Genomic DNA, 24,580 nt, shown 5'->3' with positions numbered 1-24,580 from the left:
CTCTCCAGGCAAATCAGAAGAGGCAATGTGCACATACTGACAAACAGAACATCCCATTTAAACATAAGAAAACTTTTTTTTTTTTTACTGGGAGGAGGATCTATCAAACATTGAAACAGCATTTCCACACAGGTTGTGGAGTCTCTGGTTTTGGAGATACCCCAAAACCTGATCCCTGTGCACCTGCTACTCAATGCAGCTTACCCTGCTTTGTGCAGAGGTGGTGGATTCAACAATCTCCAGATACTCCTTCAAACCGTAATACTGTGCTGCCGTAATATTAAATCTCTGAATCTTTTACTGAGTGTTGGAATAACCAGCCACTTACCTTTTATAAATTACTAAATACGCATGAAATTATTTAAGACTCTGCATGCTGCTTTTAAATCTTTAAGAATTCAGTTACAGCTGCTTCTCTTGATAGTCAAAACCTGCACCTGCTTATGTTGTTATAACTTAATTAAAATATATATGAAACCATCAAGAAAAATTAAAAGGAAAAAAGTACCTTGCATTTATGTGGCAAGGTTTTGGTAGTGAAGTCTGTGAAGCACTGAAGTGTAAAAAGGTGAAGTGAAAAAAAAATAAGTCATCTATAACACAGAGAAGAACAAGCAATGAAAAAAATAAACTTTAATGTAATACTGGTAAGTTAAAATATTTCAGTGATGACACAACTGGAATTTCAAATCCAAATCATAAAGACTTTATTCTAGGATAAAGCATCTGAAGATTTAACTCTGAAAAAAACCGCAAAGATCAATGCGTATGGATCTCTTATGACAAAAAAAAACCCCTTAAATTGCACAGTGCCAATTCTATCACCCTGTCAAAATTTTCATAACTTATTAAAAACTTTAAAACTCCACTGCTGCTAAAATGTAAATTATATTGATGATTATGTCTTGTTAGGTCTTGTCCTCAGCAATGAGTACTGAACCTAAAAAAAATGGACCTGAAGGTTTTAAATAAGAACTCAGAAAGCAATAATCCTCTTTCGTCCAGACCAACTCTAACTGCAACTTTGCTTGTACTTATAATTCCTCATGCTCTGACACCGATATCTTTTTAACAGCTTTAGTACGTACTGAATGCATGAAAGACAGGACACTGAAACTTAAAGTGGGGAAAAAAAGTCCTTTAGTTCTGAGACAGATGACAGCTTCTGAAGTCTTTTCAACTTCCTCCTGCCTACTGTGTTTAATTTCAGAACCCAGCACTATCGCACAAAAAAGAAGGCTTGCTCTGTCAATGGGGTAGGATATTGAACAAGCGTTCATAAAAAACCCTTTATTGTCTACCTTAAATTGGGCTTTTGCAACCATGTTTGACAGCCGAATCATAACAATCTTCTGTGAGCTTTTTTTAAGCTTTGGAAAGTAATATTTTAAGTGTACAGTTCACCTCAAATTGTCTCTGCCTTTCTGATTAATACATCTTTAAAGAGTATTTCCTGAATTAATTAGCTCTTTTATTTCATATTTATTACTGTTGTATTTTCACTTTTTAAAAAAAGGATTTTGACTGTTCACAAGTTCTCCCACAATTTTTTCACAGAACATATAGACCTGAAAACGGAAGAGGTGAAAACTATCGGAAGTCACACTGTTTATCTCCCTACCACCCAATCCATACCCACACAGCCATTTGGGTGCGATGATACACCTTTTATGCACGTACAGCTAGCCACTAGCTACCCATAAACCCCAGCAGTGACTGCCTGCAATGTACAGTTTACAGTGGCCCCACCATTACTGGAGACCACTCAAAATATGGTAGGTGCTTCTAATAGTTTAGAAAGGTTAGGCATACTAAGAAAAGTCTGACAGATATAAATTATCCCTAAAATTTTAAAAGAAGAAATTAAATAATATTTGGATGCATATATATATATATATTATCCACGTATAATACAATTATATGAATAATCACATAAAAAGTTTAAATTGTAAAAATTACACTTGACAAATGCTACTTCTTCAAACACGCTTTAAGGAATGTCACTGCAAAGACAACACATCAAGTATTTGTTTGATCTACAGAGGAGATATGACTTGCAAAAAGTCAGAGAAATTTATGAAGTTTCACTACTGAAAATACTAAAACAAACGAACACTGTAACAAGTATGAAGGGCAAACATTTACGTTCATAATCATATTATGTGATGCTCTGATTTTACTTTGCTCTGTATTCTCCTGCCTCCTTCTCTGGTCTCCCCCTTTTTCTGTTCCATCGCGCCCTAATGTCCAAATGTAAACAGATACACATTTTTTTATATACACATACATGTGTACAGAAATGCCTGTGTCCTTTCTAAATTTGTTACTAATCTGTCTGATCTGATGCAAGTTAGCCAAGAACACTGCTATGAAGAGAGGTAAAGGGAGGGGAGGGAAACACGCTCTATGCACACCCCAAAACAACCATGCTTGCCCAGCTTTTCCTCCTCTTTGGACGACAGGCTGAAGGCACAGATGCCAAGCTGTGGAAGTCATTTTCCAGCGACGGCATCTGGCTCTTTGGCACACTCCACTGACATTTGTGTTGGCGTCTCTAGCATTGCTTCTGGGTGTGTTAATGGGTTAAGTTGATGATAGGATATTGTCTGCTCCTGGACGTCACATTTGTTTTAACTCACTTTTGATTCTACCCAGTTTCTGTAAGAATAGAGTTGCTTCTCATCCTCCTGAAATCTTTGTCATTTAGCTGACATATGTAGTGATGTAATTCAGGATAGTCCTGTTGTGCTAATGGATAATTTGGATAGGGCAAACCACTTCTTTGTATATTTTATACTTAAAAAGTCATGTGTGCCAAAACCCATTAATACAAATACTTTATTCAAGGACACGGTTTTCTTTTGTGATCTTAAAAAAAAAAAAAAAAAAAGAACTAAAACTCTGAAAGTATTGTTACAATGACAAAGAGGAAACATTTTCCAAGTTTTATTATGTTTCATTATAATCCCTAGGTTTGTATTATTAAAAAAAAAAATCACAGAATCCTTCTCTATATATATTACAGGAAATATTGATGGAACATTTATATTTTAAAGTAACAAGCCAGTAAACTGCTTTAACACATCACAAACAATAACTCCGATGGGCTTATCTCACAACAACATGGTTTCTGATTTATAAATATCAGTTTATATGACAGTAATTACTGAAACAGATGGGCAAGAAGCCAAAAAGTGGCATCACATCAACAATGGGCTGAATGCAACTGGGAGCTGTGGAGCAGAAAGGAGCTCTACCAGATTGTGTGGCAGCTGAGAATCTTATTGACGACCATTTGCTATGCCATCTCAGACATATCTAAAAAAATTATGCATACACCATTGATTTCATGTTAAAATGGTAAAAAACCAAAACAACAACAAAAAAAAACCTGGCTGAACTTGAAAGCAATAAATGCTGACAAGCTCTTTCCTTTGAGTATTCAGGGTCTTCCTTCTTGCACTTCCTTGTTCCTATCTACCATTCATAAGGCTGGCTTCACATTTTAGATCAATACTGGTAGATATTACATAAGTGGCAGTTAAAACAGCAGAGTTCTGCAGACAGAATTAACCAATAGATTCAAAATATTCCTAAAGCTTGACCAGAAAAAAAAACAAACAACCCCAAAACACCACAAAACCACCACATATTATTGCTTCCCTTCAGCAAATCAATTTTAAAATACTGTCAAAATATTGATAAGGAGCACTTGGCTAACAGAAATAAAAATCTAGGCTCCAAAGAGATAAGATCTCTAAAGTGACTAGAAAAATACAAAGCAAACCCAAAAGTTCTTAACTGAATCATGTTTCCATAATATTAATGAGGTGACTGGTGACAGCCAACATGGCTTCTCTAAGGGCAAATAATGTCTGACAAATTTGGTGACCCTTATGACAGGCTTACAGCAGTGGTAGGTAAAGGATGAGCAAACTGACATCATCTCATCTACCTGGACTTGTGCAAGGCATTAGACACTGTCCTGTATGACATCCTTGTCCCTAAACTGGAAAGACATAGGTTTGATGGACAGAACACCCAGTGGATAAGGAATTGGCTGGATGGTTGCACTCAAAGGGTTGTGGTAAACAGCCTGATGTTCAGGTGGAGACCAGTAATGAGTGGCGTTCCTCAGGGGCTGGGACTGGGACCAGCCCTGTTTAACATCTTTGTCAGTGACATGGACAGTGGGATAGAGTGCACCCTCAGCAAGTTTACCAATGACACTGAGCTGTGTGGTACGGTCAACACACTGGAGGGAAGGGATGCCATCCAGAGGGACCTTGACAGGTTGCCAAGAGAGCTGGTGGATGCCCCATCCCTGGAAACATCCAAGGCCAGGTTGGCCAGGGCTCTGAGCAATCTGATCTGGTTGGAGATGTCCCTGCTCCTTGCCGGGGGGTTGGACTGGATGGGCTTTAAAGGTCCCTTCCACCCTAAGCCATTCTGTGATTCTATGTTCCCATTGGTGAGATTTTTTGGTTGGTGGTTTTTTGTTGTTGTTGTTTTTTGTTTGTTTGTTTTGGGTTTTTGTTGTTGGTTTTTTCTTTTTTTTTTTTTTACAAAAATTAGTTCACACAAAGCTTTCATTTTTCATTTAAATCTTTCTGCTGACTAGTCAACCACTGTACATTTTAGAAAATGCATTTTTCTATTTATTATTGGAATTGGCCATTATTATGCAGAATACTAACAAGCTAGCTGAGCAGATTAAGATCAATATTCATATTAATTATTCTCTTACAGTAATTAATAGCTTTCAATTGTTAAGACTTGTATGGTCACAATACATCATTATCTTCAGTCCAGTCTGATATCTAATGCTATTTAAACTACGAACAACTTCTAATAAAGAAATCCTTTGGATATATAAGGTTGGCATTTCCTTCTGTGTCTCTCAACAGGATATTCAGGCGGGTAGCCTTGCAATTAATCTTAGCAGTTCATTCATTTTCCAAACATACTTGCCTATTCACTCCTACAGAAAAGCGCTCGTTCACTCACTTGCTTACATTAATTACACCTAGGAGATAAAGCCAAGGAAATCTGCAAGACACAAGAGACTCCATTAGTTTTCTGTGTAAATTCCAGATTTGTTTCACGTAAACAGAATGAGGCACATTATTGACATGGGTAGGTTTTTGTCCAAACAGTCTCCTGATTACGTGTGCGAGTTGGGTTGATTTCACACCACCTTTGCAATTCTTACAGACCCTTTACAAACCTCACCAAGAGATTTCTGATGTTTCCTCTGCCTTTTAGAGTTTCAGAGACAAGGAAGAAGCTGTACAACACTGTAAACGTCTGTCAGAGTTTTCCAGCCTAAGCATTTATGCCTGGTATTTATACATGCTAAGATAAACTGAAATAAAAATCTAGACTCAAAAGATACATGGTATAACATTTATATATATAACAAAATTTATACATCTGGTTAACTTGGATTAACAACACTAGAAGTGCAGAAGGCAAGAAAAAGTTAGGGCAAACAAAAACTCGCCGGGGTAGGGAAAGGACGAGGCAAAGGGAGAAGAGATAGTTACTTGCAGTGTAGAATAACTTTGATTTACATGGACTTCTTTACATTGACCTCTGACTGCAACTATACTTCCTCTTGCTTTTTTTCCTTCACAACACCTAAAATGTAGCCCAGAGATGAATTAAATAATTATTGTGCACACTTCACTTTTGTCCCAGTTCCAACAAAATTTGATACCTCTCCAGAGTCCAGATTTTTCCCGAAGAAAGTGATCTACAATTCTTCCAACTTAGCAAATACGTACACTATATCGCACACTTTGCCCAAATTTAAGAAGTTTCTTCTATACGTGCCAAAATACTCCATGCATGAGGTACAAGTATTTATACTGCAGAAATTGAAAGTAAGCTGCTTCTTAAAGGTAGGACAAGCTTTTAAAAAAAGGTAGGAGACAAAGGTACGTATAAGGGAAACAGCTGTTGGTGTGAACAGAAAAATCCTATTCTCACTTAAATCACAGCATGCACACAAATAATCCAGTTTTTGTGGGCATGTGAAGTTGGTACTGTTTTACAGCATATAAATTTTGTCAATTAAAAAATCCGTCAGATTTACAATTAATTTGGACAAGGATTTGAAGAGTAATTTGCATATATGTGTGTATGTATATATGTACATATGAATATCCCGTTACATCAATCAGTAGCTTTCTGGAAAAGGAAGTAGTCAAGATCATGGTTTGCTGACTTTAGGCAGTTAAAAGAAATTAAAATAAAGTGTCATTAAAATGCAAGAACTCATCTTCACCTGACAGCATAAAGCTCATCAACATAGTGAATTGTCCATTAGGTTAAAAAGGACAAAAAAAAAAAATCCACGTATATAAAGAAATATATATATATATATATATATAATTCCGTAAATCCACAGTTATGTCTAGTTAAGTTTAGGGAAAAAAAAAAGTTATGTTCAACCTGCATTTTCTTTAATATTATCAATTCAGTCAAAAGAAGTACTTAAAAGGAGGAGGAAACAATATTTCAAGCAACTACAAAATAAAAGTGGCAAAACAAAGCTTTTGAACCTCTGGCTCTTAAAGGAGCTAGGTGCACCTAGTGTAAGATGGGAGACATCCATCATACTGGCAGGTGAAATTCTTACCTGAAGAAAAATTTGTGCTCAATAATTTATCAATGATGATATCTCGCTCAGTACTGAGGACATGATCATTTCAAAACAAAAGAAGCTGTCAAAATGTCTCCTCTGTTATGAAATTACTCCAGCCTCCAACATCTTTTGAAAAAAAATCAGTGTGTATAAAACTATATCGTATTATTTTATTAGACCAACTCTTTTTTACATAAGGTGACCTGTAATCATTCTAAGTGCAACAAGTGAGCTCACAGTACTGTCCTCCTCTGTCACCAGCTCTGTTTTGAGGCGTAGTGCATGACAACCAAGTTCTGTATAAAACAATGTGCTTGAAATCAACAAGTCTCTCTTCAAATGCTTTGCTTTCTCCTAAGAAGCAAGCACGTCAGATGAGATAAAAGGCCACTAGAGCATACAAACCCTTACAGCTGAAACCCCAAAGTAACTTCCTTCTGTTTTGGTGGGGGAAGACGCAGCAGAGTTGGTGATGCCATGCCAGCACCTGAAGAGTTGGCAACGTAATGCTGTCCTGTTCGAGTGGATCATTGTTCAGTTAAATCAAATAACTTATTTTATGACAGTGTAAAAGACTTCTATTTGTTTTTTCTTTTTTTCTAAAAGAATGTTTTAACTTTGGACCATCAATCTGGACGATGCTCCTTAATGTCTGAAAGCAATAAATGCAAAACTGTCAAAAGCTGAGCACTGTGCAGATCCTGTGGTCACCATTAAAGATTAAATATGCATGAACTGGTGACAGAGAGCTGCACTACAAAGTACAACAGGCTTGAAAACTCCAATTTAAATGAAGCAAAGGTTCTGTGAGCTCTTATTAATTGTGTTAAGGAAACAATTTCTAATAGAGAACATTTCTGTTAAGAAACTAAGAAGTAATGTATGATATAATATAAAAACCAGTTCATATACAGAAAAGTGCAGCTTCTCTACTCAAAATATGCTTAGTGGGACTGACTCCATGAGACTATCTAAGTGAGAATGAGCCATTCTGAAAAACATTTCATAGCAAAAATACGTTAATATCAGTTATTATAAACTATCTAGTAGATTGTTACTACAAGTCATAGCTTCACACTTAACTGAAGAAAATCCTTAAAAATACCAAAACTCCATAATGCAAAACAGACCCAAAGCGAGAGTGGTCTGAACCCAAACATAGGTGGCTGTCACTACCAAAAGTAAGGGTAAGCAAAGGGATTCTGCTAGAATTGTTTTGTTACGGTGTGGTATCAAAAAAGGGTGGAGGGGAAGGCAATACAATCACAGAGAACCTGCAAGAACAGGAGACAAAGAAACGCCAAAAAGAAAAGTTCAATTTAGAAATCCATACCTGGAAAAAGGTAAAGAGAGGGTGGTGGGCTGATTGTTGCCTACAAGGAGTGCAGTTCAAGGCATTCTGTGACAGCAGGATCTACTTGTGGCACTTTATCCTTACAAGGCATCTATCTTTCTTGATTTCCATTCTCAGTATATACCTATATTTAGACTTCTATAATTTCCCTTTTTTTTTTTTTTATGTCCTGCTATGTCTCTCTCTTCTCCTTCCTCTATTGACCTCTCCCAGCTCTGAAATGTTTTCAATGACACATTTGTCTCTTCTTGCCTTTAGACTTGGTTAGTTACATCAATAGATCCTACATCCCAGAATCCCAGACAACTGTGAATTCAACAAGCACATCCCCTAAATATGTCATAATTTGTAAACGTTTCTGTATGAACTAAGATAAAAAATATCACCTGACAATACCTACATATTTTTCTCTGCTTCAGAACCACAAATTGTATTACTGGACTCTTTAGTACACAGCTCCAATTGCATTGCGAAGCACAAACTTATCTAAGATACAAGCCAATAAATTAATAGAATTATCCACAACAAAGCTACAAGAAAAGCCTTTATTCAACAGCTTCACCTTTGGATTCTGACGCTTGCAGATGAAGGAATGATAACTCAGTTATCTTCTATACCCACAGAGCTGTTGAAGGTATGTAAGCAATTTTTTAAAAAAGTTTTCGAACTGTATTTTTAGTGCATTAATATAATTAAGTAGTTAAGAGTGTGCAGCAAACCGAGATATCCTATCATTCAATATGGAATGCAGAGCTTTGTAAGGTTGGTGTATGTCTCCTCAGATGGCTGAAATGAGGGGAAGGAGGAAATGAAATAGACTTGTGTTAAGAAAAACATTAAAGAAATAGTGTCTGTTTATAAAATTCACTTTTTCTTCACAAAAACAATTGTTACATGCTAAACAATGTCTAAGTCCCTATTGCACAGGAAATTGTAATGAAAATAACCACAGAGAAAAGATTTTGCTTATTTTGTTTTGTTTGTTTGTTTGATTTTATTTTAAACCAGTCACCTGGTTTTCTCATCTTGAATTCTGAAGTCTTCTTTCGTCTGCTTTCTCCTGTTCTCTTTCTGTGAACTTGGATGAATGGTATAGTACTGATTAAGCTTGCTAGCTCTTTTTAATGATACTAATAGGCATCTCTTTCTTTTAAAAAAGTCTACCCTGCTAATTACAAACATACATGCTATTTTATCCGAAGATGAAGAAATACTATTCTACTGAAAGCCATCGCTATTCTGATTTTGCCCAAAAGCCACCACAAAAACTGGAAACAAGGCAACTATTTGCACGTAACCCTTGTAAGAATGCAGTAATCTAAATGGAATAACCACTGTTTATATATATATATAAAGTTATTGAAATATTAAAAAGTAATTAAAATGTAAATATTAGAAGTACTCACTGGGTATTTATAACATAGTTAACAAATGTATGCAAATGTCTGGCTTTTTATTTAAGAATAAATACATTAGCATACATCAATGCCATCTAAAAATAGATTGAAAAACATAAATTAATATTGGTATGATTAATTTATCCATCGACTCAACACAACTTTTGACTCATAGTACTAATAAAAGGCACTAGAAATAATCTATACATTGTTCATCTGTAACCAAGTATACTTAAAGTGCATTATGCTTTCATCCTTTCGATTAAACACACACTGCATGCATATCTAAATACAAACATTTATGCACTCATGGGAACAGTAGGATGAAATGTTTACATTTCTAGTCATTTTGTGGATTTGAAATGGGTTTACCTGACACCAAAAATTAAGGATCTTAGAACGAGTAATACTGCAGTACCTCAGAGCACATGCAATACGATCACAGCGTTAGATGGGCCGACCTCAGCACAATAAAGTCTATCAACAAAAAAATGTTTTACTGAATCTTACTTCATTTAATAATACCTGTAAATGTGACTCCAGTAAAGCTCCGATATCTTGTACGCACCCAGATATGCAAAGAGACATTTTCAAAAGCCAGGGCAAACGCTATGGATGGCTTTCCCTGGCTTTCACCAGGCACTGCCATTAGAGCGCTTTAGCTTCCATTAAGTTGTCACTTCCCTGTGCTGCCAGCTTTTCAAGGGGGACAATTCGTTCTGACAGAACCATGGCCTGTCACATACACTCACAGTTCAGTAGAAATGAACAGGAAACCCCTCAAAGCTGATGGATTTATCAGTGATTGGAGCTGGCACATATATTGCTTGTATGTACAAAGCTAGGTAATTAATAATCTCTAACCTGCCCACCCCAACTACCTCATATTTACTTGCAGAAACTTAATTCACAGCATACAAATGTAAAACACAAAGATGTTCTTTCATTCGATTTTGAACCTTACAATTGTTTAATTAGCCCTTAATGATCATGACAGTTTTGTAACAACATCTAGTTCAGACCTATTTTTAATACATAAGAAATGCCATACTGCCTAAAGAAAAAGGCCCATCTAGTCCAGCATTGTAGTAGAAAACAGGGAACGAATGCAAGATGTGCTGTGTGGAGCACAGCACCTGCCCTCAAAACATAATCCTGCTGTCAGGGGCTGCTGAGCCTCCTGAGCTAGAACTCGTATACCGACCATGACAGACATCAGCCACTGCTCGACCCACCCTGCTGGAACCCAAATAAATTCAAAGCTGTGCAATTATGGTCCATGAGAAAAGTACTTTGTTTTGCTATTACTGAACCTGCTGATTGACAATATCACCGAGTATTAATTCTTGTACTGCAAAAACATCCCACCTTCTTAGAAGAACTGCTGATTACATAGGTCTCTCTCTTCATTTAGCTGTCGTTACTCCCAGCTCTAGAATCCTAATCTATCCAAGCTTTCATCAGCTACAAGCCATTTTGTACTTCTTGTTATTCTTGTCACCTTCTGTCTCAGTGTCTTTTCTGTTTCTACCTATGGGACATACGGATGGCCAGAAATATACTTGCTATACAAGATGTGAATGCATGAGTGATTTCAGCGTTAAAGATCTCTGCATCGTTCCAGTTTTCTATCACAGAAATGATGATCATTAGTCTTTAATAAGCTCATTGTACTTTAAGCTTTAGTGACTACAGTTAATGAGTTATTAACTATTTTTTATCTTTGGCCAGTTTCAAGAAAGGAACTTCATAAAACTTGAAGACAAATAAATTAGTTAATTTACTTCAGTAATATTCTATCTCCTTACAAATATGGAAAAATTAAAGAGAGCAAATGGTTTTCTGAAGCAAAAGTCAATGACACAATTATACATAGAATCCTCATAAAAACAAGCCAATAAGTTATTTTCCTGTTATGAATCCTTATGGTGGCTTTTGTCCTTCCTATCTCTCTCCTACTACATCCATGCTCAGCTCCCCCGATGGAACTCTGCGGTTGCCATTGTGGTTTATAGACCTTCTAGAAATTACTCCACTGGGCAGATAGGGAAAAGTCTCAGAAAGGCAGAAGGAGAGTACAAGATGTCCAAAGAGGGGACTCAGAATATTCAGATACTTGGGACAGAAGACACACTGGTATGGCAGTGGTAGCAACAGCCAGAGCGGAGACAGCGTTACAGCCAGCTGGCGGAGAAGAAAGGATGACAGCCATCAGATTAACTGAGAACAGCCAGAAAGTCTTGAACACCACCACAACAGAGACTTGGCCCATCGTTAAGGACAGAACAGAGTCCATTAAATGTTTTGAAGGACATAAGCAGGACAATTGTTAAAGGGGAGAAAAATAAAGTAACTAAAATTTAGAGGGCAGAGGAGGAGAAGACATTTTACTAACTCAAGGAAGGTTAAGATAAAAACTACGTTAGAAAAACATTAGACAATATAAAGGTATGTAAGGAGAATACACAAAAGTGACTAGAGGTAGGTATGTAAGAGGCTAAAAACAAACAAAAAAAAACCAAAACAAGGGATGCAGACCTGAAGTAGTAAAAGGACGGAAAACAAAAAAAAAATGTTGATTACAAGTTTGAAACAAGGTTGACTACTTCATGAGGAAACGAAACATAAATAAAAATTACTGAAAGTAAAAAATAATTCAGAAATGCATCTTCCTCACTAGAAAAGTGACCTAATACAATACTTGGGCTAAAATAAAGTTGTACAAACTGATTACTGTCAAAAGTAGAATTATACAGAATGGACAAAAAGCGAAGGAGTTGTTTTATTTGCTTAAAAAGACACTAAAAACTACATTTGTGTTATCACATATACACTATGACGCATTATTATGATGCAGGCTCTGAATCAGGCCTTTAACTTCCAATGCCCATTTTTTTTTTTCCCAATAAACAGCCATGACAGCTTTTGAAAACTCAATCTCACTAATAAGTTTTTTAGGACAAGTCTGTTTAATGAGAATGTTTTTTGAAAAAAGTTTTAACCTGAACTGCTCTGAATTTTCTACACATATGTCTCAGGACAGACAGAATGCTTCACAAATCACGGGGAAACTTCATCCATTAACTTCCCTGTTCTTGTCAATATCAGGACAGTTGGAAAAACTCAGGGTTGAGTGATGTCTTATGTCGCCAGATGGTTGGGCTACTGAGAACCAGCGTCAGAGAAGAATTAGTCAAATTTTCACCACAAGTAAATACTAAGTACAGAAATATTCAGCTGAAGAAATGAATTCTGACAAACTGGTTGGTCGAGTAGCAAGCAGTAAATTCTTTGGTTTATTTCATATTTATTCTGAAGTCCTTGTCATATTCTTTAACATGTCTAATAGCTGCACTGAAAATAAAATTTACTTATTAATAAGTACTACTTTCATACTTTGACAGGCTCCATGCCGCCCTTCCCCCCCCCAAAAAAAAAAAAAAAAACCCAGACCTTCAACTAAGCTCATCAGTTACTCCTAACACTAAATAGTTGGCAATGTTTACACAACATCCTTTCAGAGTTTTTCAGCTCGATCTTGCAGCTCATTAAAAGGATCTCTATTTCTTTGCTGTGTGTTACAGTTCTTAACTTGGGCACAACATGCAAAAAAGAAGCCAATTTTACTTTTCCCTGTGGTGTTAATTGGTAGAGCATGCTGCCTGCCTCTTCATTAATTATGTCAATGTGTATGAAGCTTACATTTTCATGGTGGTGCATTAACAAAGCTTTGCAGTAAGGCTGAAAAAAAGTCAGCAAACTCCAGTTTATAAAAGTGGATAATGAGGGCTAGCAACGGTCAGAATATAATATTTATTTCAAAAAGCAGCTTTTTACCTCCTTATCCCTACCACCTAAAGCAAGCACTTACTGAAATAAACAAGATCAACTTTGCTGCTGAAAGTAGATAAATCTCCATACAGTGCACAGACAATGGATCTGGAAACACCATTACTTCACGTGACACACAGAACAAGGGAAGGACCTCCAGTCCACCTGAAATGGTTTTGCTTCTAAGACCATTTTCAGATAATTTACTGATCTCATCCCAACACCTGTATAGGAATCACTCACTTCTTGACAGCTTACTAAACACTCATTTCTGTCTAAAGGCAAAACTCCACTACCACAACAAAACTGTGACTTAAATAACAAGTAAGGTATATGATAACCCACTTCACGTCTTTCTAGAAATTCTGAAATGCTAAGCACAAGTCCCTATTTTAAGAGATGTAAAGTGTTACGAACCATAAATGATATACATTAAGAGGTTCCCACTATACACTCCTGGAATTACATCTTAGTCTTGGAAATCATAACCAGAGAAGCTTGAAAGCTGCCACTGAGGCTTTAAGTGCTACAGTCACATCACAGACACAGGTGCTTGTTTCTTACCTCAGGCCTCTTCTGACTGATAAACAGATTCACATTGCTAACAGCTGTACTTGAAGGACTTAAAAAACCAAACAAATAAACAACAGAAAACATAACACACCCACCCCCCAGCAAGCAACTGAATTTACATTCCAATCTATGATCCAGCCCCATTCCTTCTGTACTTCTCTCCCTATAAATTATTTGGGAAATCCTTAAACTAGTACTTTAAAGTGAGACCAAGTAATAAAAAAGAGACAAATATATTGAAAAACATTTCCTACAATAGGCTTAAAACCTAAAACAACAAGCAAAAAAAAATGTACCTAAGTTGAAATCATTCATCCTTCTAATTACTTTAGCCAGGGCAATAACAAGGATGGAATGAGAGGGGCATTCACTCCAGGGCAGCATACGCCTTATGGTGAGCTCACAAAACTGGAACAAAGATACCTATTCCCTGTCAAATGCTTTTGTCACCAATGAAAAAAGCTAACAGCTTGTCAGACCTATTGTGAGGAAGAACTGCAGGTGCCAAATTTCTCGCCCGTTTAACTCCGAATCCAGACATCCTGTTGAGCCTTAGAACATCTCTCTTTTGCCAGGTTTGTTTCAACTTTCCTCCTTTACTTTCCCAGTATCAGTTATTGGGAATGTGTAATACAATGTATGTTATTTCTCTCAGGCTAGAAGTTTGCTAGTGTACAGACTGCATCTTCCTGTGCATCTTCATGGCCCAACAGTTGCACCAATATGACATTTCTAAACCACAATACACTGATACTTAAAATAAATTTCTCTATGTACCTCCTTCTATACTCAAGTGTCCTCAGAAATACTATCAAAGATGAAACAAAAACAAAGTTTGCTTGTATGAATGAAAGAGTGTAGCCCAGCAGAACTAAAATTAAATCTTCTTGTACTTTTGCTTTCTTATTCTCCTTTTTCTCTTCCTGTACATATTTGGCTTCTCCATATCTTCTTCTTGTAACAGCACTCTCCTAGCATCACTAACTCACTGCTGTCATTGTGTTCTCCTCACTCAGTTTCTCCTTAACTTTTGCTCCCCCTTCTTTTCTTTCGTCAGCTTTTGACTGACTTCTCCTATACTCACAAACTCTCTTGAACTCAAACCTATTCCTGGCTTCAATTCTTCAAGTCAGTCCACTCAGGATCCTTCTCTTCCCACTTGGACTCGAGGCACCATCCTTAGGCTCCTGCCCAATGCTACGGATCTGCTTATATCCCTCCCATTATTTGAAAGGTGCTTCACTGCTGGACAGATCTACGTTCTCCTCTGTTCCCAACAACGTTGTCTCTAGGCCTTCCTGCTTCCCTTCCTGTGTGGTTGTTAATTCCCCCTTCCTTTATAAGTTCCAAAGTCATTTATAAACACCATGTTTCTTCGCTCTTACTGACATAAAACCTTATGTTTATTCAACTGTTAGCATTTCTTGCTTCCAGTCAGTTTGGAAAAGCTATGACAAGAATGCATCATAAAACATTTTCTACATTATTACTCCTCATCTTCATCAGGAAGTATTTTTGCAAAGACACACAGAAATTAAACTTGGACTATAAGGACACAATTGAACAGCCACATCTACTATTCTATAAGTCTTAGAAATTGAAAAAATACTCCAGTATCTCTTCTCTGGAACTGTGGTAGCTGACTGCAGCCAATATCTTTTTAGGAATAAGTTTTTTAAATAGGCCTTAAAATGACGCACATGCTCTTATTTCTCCCTAGAAGTAACTGACATCTCAAGAGTGTACTGTACAGCGTTAGCTATTCCCTTTGAATTTCCAATGCAGTTCTTATTTGTTACTTCTGTATAAAACACTGACTTTAAATTAAGAAATGGGGCTGTACAATTACTTGGAAATTTGACTATGTTGATATTAAGTAGAAACTGTAAAAAAATACTACATGGATGTTTTAGAAGAATCACATACCTAATAGAAAGCACATGTGAGGGAGAGCAGGGAAACTCTTTATAAAAATAGATTTCTGGTCATTTTAGCCAGAATTCATCAAAACTGAAAGCTTATATACCAAAGGTAGCTGATGGACTTTTTTCTCTTCCATATGGATAATTTTTTCTCTGTCACATAGATAAAATGTTCTTTGTCAGCAGCAACACTTCCCTGTCAGATTTTATACTTGAGTGAAGAATGTTTTATGTTCAGCAGCTGGCACATAAGTATTCTCAGGCAGTTACTGCATTTCTACACTTTTCAATTCTACAGGGTTAGACTTTGTTTCCTTATGTTCTGTGCCAACCTAAACCAAACAAAAACATCCTAAAAGAAAAAAAAGGAACTCAGTACAGCTTATCTATACCCCTATACTACACCTTAACAATTTTTTTTCAATGACATAATTACACTAAACATCCACAACTGTGTACTCCAGAGCTTGTAAGACCAAAATTATAATCTCATTTCACATATAATACAAAACATAAGGTATTTCTGAACCAACTCTTGTCCAAAATAGAGCATATGCTTTGGGGAAAAAAAAAAAAAAAAAACAAACAAAAAACCACACAAACCTCAAAATTCTCAGAAAGACAGAAGTAACTCTCAAGAAGGGGCATCAATGCTTCATTTCTCTCAATACCAAAATATTCTAATCTTGTCTAGTTTTGATTTCTGAGTATTGGCTGTTGCTACACTTTTGTTGGTTCAACTGAAGAAACCTCCGTTATCACAGTTATGTTCCTTGGTAAATACATATCAAATGGGAATAAATCACTACTTATCAACTCTGGTCAAGTCTATCTAATAGCTTTATTTCCTTTAAATCATATGATGTCTCTGCATCTTTCACTGTCAAGTACATTTCCCAACCTACTAGTCATTTTCACAAAGTTTCTCTAACTTTGCAGTTTATAAACATTCTTAAGGAACTTTCTTGTATAACAACTGGACACACTACCCAACAAGTAGTGTGTCAAGCAGTCTGAAAAAATCAGCTCTAAGAAGTTAGTTGCTTACACATCCAAGAACTGCATTATCCCTTCTGGACCACATCCCATGGAACTCATATTCCAAGGCTCTAGTGAAATGGTTTAAGTCCCCACTGATGGACTATATTCTTTTTTTTTGCTACTATATGATAATTTTTAAAACTGACTTGCAGACAGTTTATCAAGTGATTCAGTTTGTTATGACTCAGTCGCTTCTCCAATATTTCCCCTTCTCTACTCTTTTAATCATCTACAATCTTCAGTTTGTGAAATTATGTTTTTATCTTGGTCACTGACAAAAAATGTTGCACATACTAACCCAACTCCACAGTCCAGCACTGGACTGTGGGCAGTAGGTACACTGACTCTACACTTCTCAGTCCTGGAATAGAGTCAGGGTAAATACTAGCTGTGGTACTGTACAGACTGGAAAGGATTCCCAGCTAGTTGATATTCACCATGTTACCAAGCGGTGGGCTGGAATCAAAGTTAGCAGGTAGCTGCAGATCCACCTGGTCACCAAGGCTGAGTGAAAGAAAAGCCTCAGTATTACACATGCAAGTGTTCAGATTAACGTCATTCATCCACAACATGCCTAAGCAATTTTATTTCCTGCAGAGAAATAAAAAGGTTTAAACAACGATATATATTATGCTCAACAGATGTAAAAGAAAAATGCTACATGCACATCAGCATCATGAAAGGAGTATTTCTTCTAGTGCACTTGAATTATTGTGCTGACACTTTTTAATTTGGGCAGATGACCTCTCTGACTCTTCTTAGGTCCAACTCCTGTTTCACTTCCAAATGATGTCTTCAACAGCACATGACTGAGATTGGGATGCATCTGACACTGTCTGTTAAGGCCCTACAGCTCTCAAAACCCAGAGCAATACCCTGGATTTGGACACACGGGCACTATGTTGTGCCTGTTTCTACACTGCTGTATTCTGTCCTCAACTATGATCATATAAATATTTTTTTTTTCCCTGACTTGGAAGGGAAGAGAATAAAGTACTCTGGATTTCAGGAAGGAGCCAACAGGAAATGCTAAATGAATATGGACCATGTGTAAGTGTGCCTTAGGGACGAAACAGTTCATGCCTATGACACACTGCTTCCAAGCTGGGATTCAGATTCTGGTAACAAGAACTCATACATCTTGTTTCCACGGTTATTAATAAATTAATCTACTGTATTAAATAACCAGACCTCTAAATAAGCTTTTTTACCTTTTAGTTTCTAAATTGAAATAAACATATGCAATAAAGCTAATAATTACTACTACATTTGAAAAGACATCATTTCAAGTTACTTTTATTTATTACAAAATGTGTTAGCAATACACAAAACAAAAGAAGGTTATCAAGCGCAAGAACACTTCCTCAAGAGCACTTAAAAATAATCCATACCCTCAATGTGTGTGAGCTAGGTAAGCAGATAGAGGAATAAAATTGATCTGGACAGATGATTTGGTTGCCCTTCTCACTCCTCAACATTTTTCTCTACCCCAGCTCCCAGGATAAGCTATATGTAAAACTTTTGTCTAAATTGTTCCTAAAAACTTTTAGCACTAGAGACTTCATCACCTAAGCAACTTTGTCCAGTTTTCAACTTCTTTTCCATTAAAAAGTTTTTCCTGCTGCTTATCCTAAACTGTCATTGCAGTGAAGTAAGCCTATTGCACAGCGAATACAGAGAAAAAGCTGATTCCTTTCTTACTTGCAGCTTCTGTTTGTGTACCTGAGAACTATTATCAAGTCCTTGCTCAGGCTTCTCTTCCCCAGCTCTTCCCTATAGGTCATGTTTTCCAGAGTTCTGATACTTCATATTGCTCTCCTCAGTGCTTTCACTGATTAAGGCACCTTCTTGAAGCGTTGTTCCCAGAATATTGCCTTGCAGCTTAAGCTTTACCAATGGCAGATTTTTCAGAAATATGGTTTCACAGGACTTCCCCCCCCCCCACCTGTTTTTCTATAAAAACTATGGCATGTGCATGCCTTTTTTTTTTTTTTTGCAACAGCATGATATCTTTAATACATTAAATTTCTGATTTACTAGAAGCTAAAATCACTGTACTGCAAATTACTTACCTACGCAGACATTATGGATTTATACTTTCACAGCTGAATATTTTTAAGTGTAGACCTTTTAATTTGCCCTTTGTAAGCTGTATTCTGTTCAGTCTCAAACTCATCAAGGTCATTTTTAATTCTAAAAGTATGCTTGCAGGTTCCTTTCACATTGACAAGGAAATTTTAAAATGTATTTTGTATTCCATCATGCATGTCAATAATGAAAACACTTAGTAGTAGTCCTAAAATAGCACTTTGTGAAGTTGTTCCCAAAACATTTGTAACGTTGTTCCCAAAAAACATTTATCCACTTTGAGAGAAAGCTGTTTAAAGATACTCTTGGAGTATGACATTTTATTGTTTGTTTCTTCACTTTTAACAAGATATTTTATATCCATGTACAACAGACTTATCTTATTTCTGAAGAAGGAACACCACACTTGTTTACTGGACCTTACAAAGCAGAGTCTTGCTACAGAAATATTTCTACAATGACTTGTAAAGGCAGACCTAAGCTCACTGTGCCAAACTCCAATCCAGATCTAAAATGGATAACAGACTAGCACAGTGCTGCATTTGATCTCGTAAGTGCTCCTGTCGGAATGGAGAGAAGGTACTGCAAAAAACCTGTTATACACATCTTTCACAGCATACTTCAAAATTAGACTCAGAGGATGGGGGTGCAAGGCTGTGCCTATCCCATAAAGCTCATTTTGACCTCAGAATGGTTCCTTCATGTTTTTCTCAATGAAGAGACAGTAATGAGCTAACTGCATTAGCCCTTCTTAGCTGTCAACAGTAGATATGTTTGGCCACGTACATACAATGGTGTGGATTTAAAAATAAAAATAAAAATCAAATAAATGAACTAGAATGTATATCTTAAGTGAAAAAAAGAAGGGGGGAGCTTTGCCCTCACTGAGTCAGGTGAAAGAAAGGCCTGTGACTAACAGACTAGCGTCTACAACTCAAAAAAAAAAAAGAACAAGTAATGTTTTATTTAACAGTAGGGGCAACAAAACTATATCCTGAGTTATTAGAGACCAGTTTTACGCAGAAAGATTGAAACCCCAAAGGACTCCAAGAGAAGGTATAAGCAGGCTGGTACACTGCACCAGAACGTATCGCACTGAGATGAACAATGTAAGACGCAAAGAAGGTAAGAAAACAAAAACTACAGTGCTATGCAACAAGAAAGTGTTTACACACACTGAATCTAAGGAGGCTTCCACACCACCACAGAAGCTGGCTGGCCAGGCTGAGGGTCAGCCTTCAGAGAGGGCAGAGCAGATGTATATTGTATTCAGACAACAATCAGGCAAGGTTATGGATAATCACATCAGACAGGAATAAAATTTCAGGATTTTTTTTTTACTGTAAGGAATAGATTTTATACATTGAATCTGTAGATTAATGTTCCTGATACTTTGTCTTTTTCATCCCCACAGAGATCCTAAATTGTTACAGTCAAAATTGATTCTTCCTTACATCTTGAACTGTTATGTACAGTGCTTTGGGCTAAATCAAGAGTTGTATTCCTGGGTGTTTTTAAGACATTAAAAAGTAAAATGTCTAAAAAGCAGTTGAACCATTGATATATTTCCCCACACAATGTATTGAAATGTAACATTCTATTACTATTCTGTTCCTTGTATTCTCTCTAACTTCACATAGCATTTCATGGCCACCCCAGATGATGATCTAGTAATAAATACTATGTCCTCCCCACTTTGGGCAAAATTCTAATCCACAGTGAGTCAATGGCTCACTTTGATACAAAGAAAATTGCTTTCTAAAACTCAGGGTGCTTTTCCACAAATGACATTTTTTTAAATGCAGAAGCAAAAATGAATCTTAATGACTCATTGTAAAGATTACGTCTTATTGCTCAATAAAAGTAGGCACTGCAGTGTCCTTTTGAAATGAAGTTAATGTGACAGAAACACAAAGTACAATTGCTCAAGCTAGGAAAGCCAGTCATTGTTGCAAAATTTCAAAATCATATTGTTAATGGTACAATAAAAAGAAAAAAGCAATCATTAATTACTATACACCAATCATAGCTTAAGACAAATTCTGTATTTCCCTACATGGATAAAAATCATTGTAATTTTATTTTTCTTACGTCATATATTTGTTTCCTGAGGATGCTCCATCTAACTCCAAGAGAGCTGGTGTTGAAAGGTATGGTTTAAAGTAGGTTTCTCTAATTTCTGAGTGTCTTGCAATTTTAAGATCTATGAGGCGGCTGCAGGGCAACCCCTCCTGTACTCACCTCGTGTAGGGAAATAGTAGGGACAAAGCAATTAAATCAGCAAAGAGTAACTGTGAGAAAAACAGCGAGTATGTAGAAGACTAAGTTTAGCATAGCATAGCACAGCTAAAGCACTGTGTGATTTTTTTTTTTTTAAATAGATAGACAGATAAGAGGCAAACGTAAAGAAGTAGCTAAAAAGAAAAATAAATTATAAGCCTCTTGCTGATTAGTAGGAAATGTCATTAAGATTGATGAGGTCATCTAAGACACTGTTATCAGCTGTGCTAAAGCACACACACATCTGCATGGTATTTCCATAAAGCCTCTGAAATCACAGGGATGAAGGATGTGATTACGATGAGCCACAATGGGCTGAACTGGCTCCAAAGGACCATCAAACCATATGAACTATCAATGAAGCAGTGCAATAGCAAGAAGAAAAGAATTAGTATTACCCGTCAAGATGATTTCTCCCATCTCTAAACTGAATTTCCTTTTCTTCCCGATAAGTGTATTATTAAAGTTTATAAATCCTGACTTGCAAAAACAGTTCTGCTTTTCACTCAGTGTATCCTGCTGTATTGAAGTGTACCACTGAGAGTTTTCTGAGACATTTCCTTTCTGTCAGGAGCCTTGGAATTCAAGTTATTGAAAAGCATACGGGAAATGTAGTCAGCATGTGTTTGTCACTCTCAGCAAATCCTCGCTCTGTGGCAGACATGATTTGGAGATCACCTTTGAAAGCTTACTTAAGTGAGGGATAAGACAGCAATCACATTGCTTCATCTCAAATACAATATGGTCAGTAACAAAGTATGTTAGCGTGTGACTGACACAGAGATGTTCCATTCCTCGCTTTTTAGTTAAGCCATTTCTACCACCACTCTCCCAAAATATAACCTATTGTATAAAGGCATTTCTTTTCAGTCATTCAAAACAAGCAAGTCCCAGTGTAAAGATGTTTAAGTTAACCTTTAAATATAAATGAGTACTAAAATCACTACTTCCCCAAATGCATAAAAAAGCTGAAGCCAATTTAACCTAACCTGCCACACACTATTTTGAAAGGATAAAGTGAAACAACTTCAACAATTACTCTATAAAGCACTATTAGCAAATTTATTTTTAGCAAGTTTGACTGTTCAGGATGAATTAACTCTTTTCCAGGAATACTATTCTATTAGCATCGAACTGTAAATACACAGCACGGGGTATTATCTTGAAGGGAGGACAAATTAATATTTACTACAACCTACTAAATATTTTATTGAGTACAAAAGGTCCACTCACTTAAAGCACTACATAACAATCTGAGAAAAATTTTCACTTAACAGAAAATGTTCTGATGTCAAGCCACAGCCACCACCATTTTAAAATGTTACCATGGCAACCAGTAGCATCTTAGGGTAGTGCAATGCATAACTCAGATCCAATGGTTAGCTCTCCGCTCATCTACTGCAAAAAAAAATTATTTTTCAAAACCAGAAATCCTAGAAGTCTGAGAATATTTCTAACCAAGTCCCTCAAACTGAAGCTAATGCCTAAGAAATCTCAGAAATCACTGTGGACTAACCTGCTGCTTCTGTCAGTGACACGTGTCTTTGCAGGCGCGCTTTACAGTATTTACTTGTCAGCAACTGGATCCAGATTTTGAGAGTTCTTAAATTCTTAAAGGAATTCTGCTGGGTAATCTCTCACTAGCTTTAATTAACATCATAATTACTGAATATGCATATTTAATTCATTTAGTTTCATCCATTTATTTGTTTTTTTTTTCTCCAAAAGTGTGGAATCTCAATTCAGATTCTGCTCTCAGATTACAGTAGGCGTCTTTGCTCTCATAGTTCGTGTCCATACTGGTCTCTAAACACAAGTGAATATACTCAAGACTAATACAACAATTTTTAACAGACTAACTTGTTTATGTTCTGACTATGAAAAAGTAAAATAACGTTCAGCTTGAAAATTTTAACCTTCAACGCAAAAAAAAATAATTAAAAAAAAATGTTCCAATTATAAAGAATAATACCCTGTCATTCACATTTAAGGTGAAACTGAATAACAACATGTAAATGCTATAACTAGCTTAAAATCATTATCAATTTTGTTAACCGTACTACAAACACAAATGTGTACTGTTTGGAAAATCATAGTAGTACTAATTGTAAATCTCAGTTGAGAAGTACTTCATTGTTCAGAAACAGTTATTCTGATTTTTTTTTTTCCCCAGTTTGTACAAAGCTTCCTTTGTAGACTTCTTATACATTATTTCAAGGGGAGTGTTGAGGAGCTTCTTATAAAATCATTGATTTATGAGGATGTCCTTCAAATAATTTATGGGAAGTCATCCTAATGGTTACAGTTTTCAAGAAGATAAGCAAGTAAGGTGAAAAATCTTTAAACCTTTATGCAAGTGCTGTAGAGAGCACCAACTTCCATTTTGAAATAGCATCTCTTAAATATTGTGCAATTTTTTTGTCTATTGTCGACATGTGTCTCATGATTTTTAACAAACTGCTATCAGATTCCTTAAATGAGAGAACAGAAAAACCTTTAAACGCTCAATGAATCCTGAATTATTAAAGATAAAAGGGTACTTCAGTATATTTATTATCATACTGAAGGAAATCATCATCCTAGATGTCTGGATTAAGCTCTTATCTTTTTAAATGGCCCCTTCAATGCTGAGGTAAACTTAAAGATGCATTGCTACAAACCTCCAGAAATTAGTTTTTCCTTTTTTTTTTTTTTCCCCACTTATTTTTGATGTTATTAAGTGCAATTTCACTTCATAGCACATTTTCTTTGAATAAAAGACTGGAAAAGTTGTATTTAAATACATGTTAGATTCTGCAAATATACAATTTCTTATTTAAATGAATGTGGTTTAGAACTATTTTCTTTTCCCTGTAATTAAGTTATTCCTGCTGAAAGTAATAGGAAAAATAAGCAAATTAAAACATGCACAAGGATGAGAAAGTAACAAAATATTGATGATCATTTTACAAAAAAAAAAAAAACTGGGAGACATTTCTTAAGCCAGTAGACACCCGTGTAGTTTCATCAACTTCAATGCCATTCCATTTAATTAGCTTTGTGAGCAAGACACAATACAAATCATTCAATTCTTCAGTTACACCTCATGACTACGTGACATATTATGCTGACACCGTACATTGCCAATCTTCTACACTAAAAAAAATTATCATCAGAAGTTCAAAGATCACATAATCTAGTGAAATGCACAGAATGGAAGTCAAGGTGATTTATATGTGTTAGTATGAGCAGTAACTACTCACCTAATTTTTAAATAACACTCAAAAACCCCATAGCAAAGAACTAATTCTTCTGATGCCTTTTCTATGTTACACTGTTGATTACTAAATCTCGCACTTCCTTGAAAGCTTGTCAGCTAACTAATCCTTAGCCTTCTGCAGTCACCTCGTTCATCTAATGCGGCTGTGAAGTCTGCTTTCGTTACAGCTTCGTTTTTACAATGTGG

The 24,580-nt window shown here is 36.2% G+C and overlaps 1 protein-coding gene across 27 annotated transcripts in view; it reads right to left on the bottom strand.

The window, feature by feature from the left end:
* The window catches only part of RBFOX1 (RNA binding fox-1 homolog 1), a 968,785-nt gene that overhangs the window by 295,884 nt on the left and 648,321 nt on the right, over positions 1 to 24,580 (bottom strand). Inside the window, exon 1 of one of the 27 annotated variants that reach the window (XM_086759526.1) lies at positions 22,411 to 22,511. The exons of the other annotated variants lie outside the window; for them this stretch is intronic. The gene's annotated coding sequence lies outside the window, so the exon portion shown is untranslated. Of the gene's footprint in view, positions 1 to 22,410; positions 22,512 to 24,580 lie in introns of those variants that run through there. 27 annotated transcript variants of the gene reach the window in all.

The sequence above is a fragment of the Chlamydotis macqueenii genome, chromosome 15 (genome assembly GCF_036417535.1).
Source record: "Chlamydotis macqueenii isolate bChlMac1 chromosome 15, bChlMac1.mat, whole genome shotgun sequence".
In the NCBI taxonomy this organism is placed as follows: Eukaryota; Metazoa; Chordata; class Aves; order Otidiformes; family Otididae; genus Chlamydotis; species Chlamydotis macqueenii.
This window is presented reverse-complemented; position numbering and strand designations above follow the sequence as displayed.